This window comes from Coffea arabica, chromosome 7e (assembly GCF_036785885.1).
Source record: "Coffea arabica cultivar ET-39 chromosome 7e, Coffea Arabica ET-39 HiFi, whole genome shotgun sequence".
NCBI classification, from domain to species: domain Eukaryota; kingdom Viridiplantae; phylum Streptophyta; class Magnoliopsida; order Gentianales; family Rubiaceae; genus Coffea; species Coffea arabica.
The window spans coordinates 40,458,492-40,465,557 of NC_092323.1; positions in this window are offsets into that span (position 1 = coordinate 40,458,492).

The window sequence follows — 7,066 nt, forward strand, 5'->3', positions numbered from 1 at the left end:
GCGCTAACACCCGACTAGGGTTGATTTTACTTGGGTTGTAAATATTTTAACGTTTTGGGCGTGTATAAACCTTGTAGCTGGATTTGAACATCAACGTATATGTTAAGTTTGAGATTGTTGTTTCATTTCTTCTCTATGGACGTGGTATCTTTCTCGAGTTACACGTGAGTGAGTCCTGGTGAGAGTTGGGTAGGCGGTCCACTAAATCCTAGGGTACGCCCTAGGGGGAGGTGGGTCGTCACAATAACAGTTGACGCTTGCATAAAATACATGCTTACCGAAAGAACTCACATGAGCAAATACCGTGCAAAACAAAACACCGCTGGTCTATTATATATCCCTTCCCAATGTATGACTCCCTTACTATAAAGCTTGACACTGCACACAGTATCTTAGCTGTCTCCTATACCACCCGGCAGCTCTATCAATCACTTTGGTTTCCAACTGTTTAAGAGCCTCATTTCACACTCATCATTTCCCCGCCCAACTTTCTTCCTACCATCCCATCGCCTTTACTCTTAAGGTAATATTCCTTCTCCTCTTCTTTCTTCTTTTTCATTTTCCTATCTTCCTGCACTTTTACATACCATATCTGTTCAATTTTTTCCTTCACGTTATTCTTCTTCTACTTTTCCTGTATCTTTTTTTACCTTTCTCCATGTACTTACCCAAAGGATCTATATGCTTATCGAACTGTCTGATCCTTACTTTCTCTGTAATATTTTAATATGTACATCTTAATGATACTGCTCCAGTGAAATCACTAATCAAAATTCAACAAAAAATTCCTATACATCTTTCTCCCTTATATTTTCTCTACAATTAGATATATTTAATCCTATACTTCCTTATTTCGCTTTCCTATACAATGAATTAATAAATTGCTTTTATTTACCTTTTTCTATTCCATTAATATATTCTATACACAATTTTGCTTTTATATACACTAATTATTTATAACTAAATGCTGATTATTCATAGCTTTACATATCTCGGATTTTACCTTCATAATATTACATGGTTTTACTGTAGTTTTTGCCCTAATGGAAAATACTATCGTTCCTCTATCAACAATTGATCCAGATCTACTAAATTGGACAGCAATTGTCCAAGTTGTTGAAATGACACATATCATACGTTTTGGTGGACCTCAAACCCATTATCAACATTATGCACTTGCTGAACCAGAGCTTTGCCAGTTTTGCTTTTCCGAATTATTCTTTTGTTCTTCATTTACCTTTTAACAACAACTAACAATGCTAAAATACAGGGACTTAGGGTCCATATGCATGTGTCTAAACACTATCTTCAGTAATTTGCCAGCCTGCGTTTTCCTTTTCAGAAATACTACATATCTAATGCAATTGTGCATCCATCACTCGGCGATATCCCTGCTAGAGAATACCTGTACTATTGGGTTGCCACAAAAAACACACACATTCAGCAGATACAAGAACTGCAGCGACCTTCTCTTCCAGTTTCTTTCCAATTACACCCCTTTACCATGTTGGACACACTTGCTAATACAAATCATTTGATAAGTACACACACCCGTCCCTTTTTATTTATTTCATTTTTCCCGCACAAAATAATACTTGTTTTATCAAATCTTTTTAATTTGTTTCTTTTATATAACTACATCAGATATCATGGGCAAAATCCTGCATGTCCTACCTATAAAAGAAACAAATGTTCAAGGAAAACGGTCCATCAGTAGAGATTATCTAATTGCTGATCGCAGGTTACAATCCATTTTTTACTATTGACACTTTCATGATCCTTTTGAATGATACTATAGAATAGTAATTATCATTCTTTTTCTTGATACTTCTACAGTCTGCGACCATTACTTCTTACTCTTTCTAATCAAATTGAAGAGTCCGATGGACCTATTATTGCTTCCCAGCATGAACTGTTTCCAGTTGTTATTGCTATTAGGATCAAAGTCACAATTAAAAAAATGTAAGCATACATATTTATCTTTTTCGCAAATATTTTTATAAGTTTACATTTCACACAGCAATTTCTTTGCATCACACCAGATCTTAGCTTCTCAACTCAACCATTATCTGTGATCCTCATAAATCTAGACGTTGAAGAAGCAGTGGACCTACATAACTGGTACCAATTCCAAATTTCTATCATGTACTTTTATTATTGAAATTCCTAGCTAATTTTTCTATATATGATTCAAGTTTTATGCTAATTCTAACCAATCAACACAATTGCTAACCAACACAAGTTATACACATCCCAATATCCTTCTTCCGGCTCCCAATAATAATCAAATCATAGATATTTCTGCTGCAAAACAAATTGTAAGCCTCCAGACACCTCTTTTATTCAATACTATTGTGTTTAGATTTAATTCAAGAATAGTTATACTTTTTCACAATTCCTATGTTTCATTCATAGGAAGTTGGCACAGCATGGATTGGAGGTTTTGCTGAGATAAACTATAGAGATGGTAAAATGTACCGTATGACATGTTCTAATTGTGAAGAACCTCATTACACTACACATGTGACTCGGACATTCTGTCAGCATTGTGAACACAGTATTCAACTACTACCCAGGTTCTTTATGGCCTCTTGCATTACTCATGAATCAAGCAATTCATTCTCCAAGAAATTTCGTATTTCACTAAATATTATCACTTTTCCTTTCACAGAGCATGTATTTCAATTTCACTTTCTGATAGAACCGGTTCCCTATATGCAATCGCTGTGGATACTGAAGCTGAAAAATTGGTTGGATATTCAACAACTGAACTTTATCATGCAAACCAGCAAGTAATAATTTATTCCCTTTATTTACACACAAAATTTTTGCCCTTCCTTTTTCATTCTTTACATTAACATTTTTCGTTATTCTTTTACTGTCAAACAGAATCTTAATATTGTCAGCCTCATTGCACCAAAATTGCACGAAAAAACACTTATTTTCTGCATTCAACCTTCTCCTCCAACATTCAGGCTATCTCGAGCAACTGCGTTTAACATTATAACTTCATACTTTCTGGATGATCTTCAAGCCGTTCATCAGCTCAACTTCCACAACCAAAACATTCAAGATTAAAATTAAACTTGTCTACTTTTTATGTCTAAAATGCCTGTATAATTAAAACTTCTTTCCGGCATTACTAATTTTCACTAATATGCCTGTATAATATAGTTCCGCTTTATGCTTCCATTTGATTGTACGTATTTTCACTAATTTTCATTCTTACCAACATTACTAACTAAACATTATTATTTATTCTTCACAATTTAGAATAAATAACTTACATATATTCATTCATTTATAGATATTTAACTTTTTGGGAAATGTGGCCTAAAAATAATTGTCACAGTTTTTGTCAAATTGAAAAGGTATAATATTTAAAAAGCAAACAACTTTTAAATAAAATTTTGATATCTTTACTTCGCTTTCAGCCATATTTCAATAAAATACTTTTCTTCCCATTGACTACTTATTAAAATGAACAATTTTATCACATTGAACAAAGAATTCCTTTTCATATTGCTTTATAAACTCTTTTCCTTTACATAATTATGATGCTCCCACTTCTTCCTAAGGCGAACCAAAGGGTATCGGTGGGATGCCTGCCCAACTCTCGCCAGGACTCGATACAAATTCAATTCAAATTTAAGAATAACTATCGATAGTAAAAGTAAAAAATATAAAGAAAGTTCGCTTCCTTAATAAATATTTAAGTCTTACATCACAAGATACCAAAAGTACATCTCATTCACCAAAATGTACAACCTCCAAAAGTTGTCCAGACAAATACATTCAAAATTCCAATCAAAAGTGCATCAAGTCCCAAAATACAACCATTATAAGTCGACTAAACAATTACAACCAAGGTACTAATCAAAAGAGTAATCTAGTCGGCCTTTCTTCAAAATCTTCCAATCCGATCCTGTTAAGGAAAACAAATCTAACGGGGTGAGCGAATGCTCATGAGGCCAAGAAACACACATGCAAGCACGTAGTTCAAGTAGTAACCACATTTACACAATAAGTAAAAACTGTAAAGTTCGAGTATTTAGCATTTCAAGTAGAAAAAATAAACAGAAACAATTCAAGGATACTGTAGCTCTCCGAAACTAAATTCCACGTAGTCGAGCCAAGGTCTTGATCAAATTCCATGTTGACACTCCGTCAACCACATAAATATCGAATCCTGTAGATACACCACTTTCTTCGAATCCCGTCACCTTTACACTCCCTTACCGGGCCCGCTCATCAAAGTTTTGATATTACTCGAGTATATCATGGCAATACTACGCGAGTATGCCAAGCAAGATCTCTCCAATAGATCATGCTTTACGAATATCTCATGGTTTGCTAAGCTTGTCAACAAAGCCCATGATGGCTCGATTCGTAAAGTTAGCCAATGAGTTTGGGCGTCCCCCGAATACGAATGTGAATACGAATATAAGTCGATGGGCAGCGCTCCAATCGATGATTCGAAATTACGAATCACAAATACGAATCACATATATGAATCACATCCACATCACTTCGCACAAGACGAATATGGATTCACATAGCAAAATTCGAATATAATTTCATTTGAAAGAGAACGAGTGCGGTAAAGTACACACTCATTTCTAAAATTCCAAATTCATGTAACGGATAAGAAGCAAGTCAAGCACTTAGCAACAAATTCATGCACTTGACACTCACCAATCAAAATAAGGAGTAAGTGTTCACACAAGCGTTTAGGTATCCGTTTCGAGATCCTCTTGAAAGTCCCCTTCAACGCCTGAGCAAATAATAATTGACTATCACACACTATTACTTATAAACCCCTTGCTAACAAAGAAGATTGTACACTTGTACAATACTAAGAAAATGTCATGAAAGAGAGCGTTAATTACTCATAAATCAAGACTCAAAAGCGGGGTTTAATAACATAAAGAAAATTGATTTTCTTCATGAAATCAAGTTTAAAACGGTCAATCATTATCAAAAGATAGGGAAGAGTTTCCAAAAACTCATTTCCCATCGAGTCGGAAAATTTCAGTTTTACACGTCAAATTTAGAAAAATTAGAACTTGCACTCAGTAGGTCCAAAATTGAAAAACTTTATACCGTTGGAATCTTCAAAGTAATAAAAGCTCCTGGAAGACACTTTTTCAAGATTCTAAACGGAAAACATTCAAATTTCAGCTCAAAGTGGCTGATTTGAACAAGCAAGGCAGTTTTGGTCATGTTTTTCGGCAAACTTTGGAAATTTGAAAAAATTCACAGAAAGTGAACTAGCCTCTGAAATTCGTAACACAATAAGAGTTCCTAAAAAAGTTTCAAACACAACAAACAGAACTAAATTCGGAGTCTTGAGTATCAAGATATAGCAGTTCAAAGTCGGTAAACTTTCACTACTAAACAGTGAATTTCCAGGTTTTAAAAGTAAACTTTGGAACATCATTTGGGCATCAAAATGGTCTTATAATAATACCAAATTTGGTACAATTCAACTTCCATATGAGGACTACTCCTCTATCAAATTTCACTTAAAAATTAGTACGGGAAGGTAGTTAACAAAACTACCAAAGTTCAAGAAATTTCCAAGTCAAATCTGTCTTCTTGCTTTCTCTTCAATTTCAAACATTTTGTCCAATGAAATCAACTCCCATCCTATCCATTTTTGAAACCAAGGTTCTAGGAATGTTTAATAACCATTTGGTAGGTGATTAACACCAAAATTTTTGAAACACAATGTCCCAAATCAAACTAGACCAGTCGGCTAGCAAGAATGAAGGGTTTTCCAGATTTCCAGTTTTGGTACAGTTCGGGAATTGGACCATATCTCACTCAATACAACTTGAAATTGAGAATGGTTGGTAGAATTGGAAACTACGTTCAAAATACTTCATTTCATCAGAAGAAAATATTTCCAAAATCAGTTCACAAATAGTTCAAATTCAAGCCACAAGTTGCAGCTTATCATGTCCATTAGAATGGAACAGGCAAACAGAGTAGAACAGAACAGCCAAATTTATCAATTCACTGCAGTTCACTCAGATCGAACTAGCAAGTGATTTTTATACTATCAGAAAGCTACGGATGTCTAGTTTCAAATTCCACAAACGGCACTTGATTTTGACTTTTGTACAAAGAGTTATATTCGATCAAAGGGGCACTATTCAGACTCCCTGAACATGTTTTCCAGGTTTTTTCATATTTCGAAATCTCAAGTTTTTCCAAACCAATTCAAATGATTTTCGGTAGAAACTTTCTACACGGCATATACCACATATATACATCAGTTTTACAGTCATTTGAGCATCCAAAATTTGAAATAATGGCACGACAATAACAGGAGAGATTTCGGCCAGCTTGTCCTCTCACGGTTTCTCTCTTTCTTTCTTTTTTCCTCTTCTAGTTTCTTTCATTAAAACTCATCACAAACATGCTAACACACACATAAACATCATGGCAGCCCTCACATAACCAAGGTGGAAGTTCATAGAGCCCACTTCAACCAACCAACCACAACAAGAAGGAAGCTACAAGCTTCAAGGCCAAGAGATGGAACAAGAAAGCAAGAGTTGATGGTTACCTCCTTAGCTTTAGATGAAAACAGAAATTTTTGCACTAAAAACCTCCAAGAAAAGTCCACAAGTTGGTGTCTTCCTCCAAGCTAGAGTCGAATTCCAAGCGGTGTGTGAGTTGAGTGAAGATTTCTCAAGTGAGTGGAAGCAAAATAGTGCAAGATGAGAATAGCTCTCTTCCTTTTCTTTTCCTTTGAAGTTTCTGCCAGCTATGGAGAGAAGAGAGAGAGGGTTTGGTTGTGTTTCGCTTGTGAGGAAAGCTTGAATGATGAATAGCTAGCAAACTTGGAGCCAAAGAATGAAAATTTTCTTTCCCTCTTTTTCCCTTGGCTAGCCTAGAATGAGAGATGGTGAGGGAGTGGTTGTGTGGTGAAACTTGGGGAGAAAAAATGAAGAAAAGCTACTTTAAGTTGTGTGCAAAAGTCAACTCTCTCTAGTGATCACGTGCGGGTTTCGTACCTCCGTTTTCTCTCGAGTTTAATACACTCGTGCACTAATCC